Below are 1,706 nucleotides of genomic sequence, written 5' to 3'. Positions count from 1 at the left end.
TTTTTTTCCCTATATTCTTTCTGTCTATGATCTATGCTGAAACAAAGATAAATTTACCTCATTCTTATGTTTTTTTAATATCGTGTTGCATGTGTTCATTCGTGGGGCAACTATGCCTAAAACAATATCTTTGCTCAAAGATTTTCTAAGTGGCGTCTAGAATTCAAATACAGATGAGATATACTTTCTGTCTTCCTTGAATTTTCTATTTGGGGAAGTAAGACGCAAGAACAATTTTGGATTATAACTGTTTTAAAGGTGCCACAGATAATGACACAATAATTTACCAGAAGCAGATACGAATTCTAGTTGAACCAATCCAGAAAAGGATTTTTTTTGTAATTTTTAGAGTGACACATGGCTGTCTATACTTTCATTCATGTAGCCACATACCCATAGTATGCACATTTAATTTTAGTGGAACCCTGCCCACATTAACAAAGGAAATATCAAAAGAATCGTGGCTCCAATTTAGAATGGAAGTAACCTTAATCAAACCAACATTTTCTCCATGCAAACCTCACAAGCCTGTACAGCTGTCTGTGTATTTTAGGCAAAAATAATCTATCAAAAATTTCATAGGTTTACTTTACTTTTAATGAGGTCCTAAAAGTCCCACATTTTAAAATTAAATTGATAACCAATATTTTTATAATTAACATTGTTTCAGTATCCTATTTGGTGGAAGGTGTGTGAGATATAAAACTACTAGACAGGAAGGTTCACTAGTCAGCATTTGCACTTTTGGACAATGCAGAGAATGACATTTTGGCAATTCTAGGTGCAAAATTTTAACTTCCTGAATAGATGGAAAAAAGGTACTAACATTTTATGTGTCACAAAGACTCACAAAGCTTATTTATTTGTGGATAAGGGCTTATTAAAACTCTAAATGAAAATATGCTTCAAGCGTAAGTGACTTAATAAAATGCAGTAGTTTCGATTCATTCTTCAGAAACTTAGAGAAAATACCTAAGTAAGGTAAAATAATTATTTGCCCTAAAATTTTGCAATTTGATTTACTAATTCTTTTAACTTGTATGTTGGCTCTTAGTTGAGAAGACAGAATATTTGCAAGAATCACATTTTTATTTGAATATAGTTTAGGTGCTTTTGTATAAGTTAATGTCTTAATATTACAGTTGAAGATTTTATATTGTACACTTTGGCTTAAAATAAATTATATAAATTGAATTATCAATGCACATATTTTTAATGTTTTGCTTTTGCAGTTATTTTGTCCTCTGTGCAAAAGAGACACACATAAAAAATATATACGTTACTCATCCACATTTTTAAAGTTATGAAAGTAAAGGAAAATGCTAAGGTATGTTTAATAAAGATCATGAAAGTGCCTGTCAAAATATTCCAGGATGAACGAGACACCAACAATTTCAAAGTGCGGTTCCAAAGATTCTTTATACTCAATGAGGAAAAGTTTCCCTTAATCTGTCACAAAAGAGTTTGTGTAGTCTCAATGCTGCACAAAAGCAAAACTAAGAACAAAAGATTCGGTGAAGTTACCTGGAAGTTTGCAAGTTAGAATTCTCTCTGAAACTTTTTCAGTTGTCTTAAAGGACACATCCAAAGAGAAACCCGAGGAACCAAATTCTGTTACATGTACTTCTTCTCAAACTTAAATAATTTTCAAACCAATCACTTTTTCTTATTAAATTACAGGTGCACATTTGTTCTACAATTATAAA

The sequence above is a fragment of the Mandrillus leucophaeus genome, unplaced genomic scaffold, assembly GCF_000951045.1.
Source record: "Mandrillus leucophaeus isolate KB7577 unplaced genomic scaffold, Mleu.le_1.0 Scaffold620, whole genome shotgun sequence".
NCBI classification, from domain to species: Eukaryota; Metazoa; Chordata; class Mammalia; order Primates; family Cercopithecidae; genus Mandrillus; species Mandrillus leucophaeus.
This window is presented reverse-complemented; position numbering follows the sequence as displayed.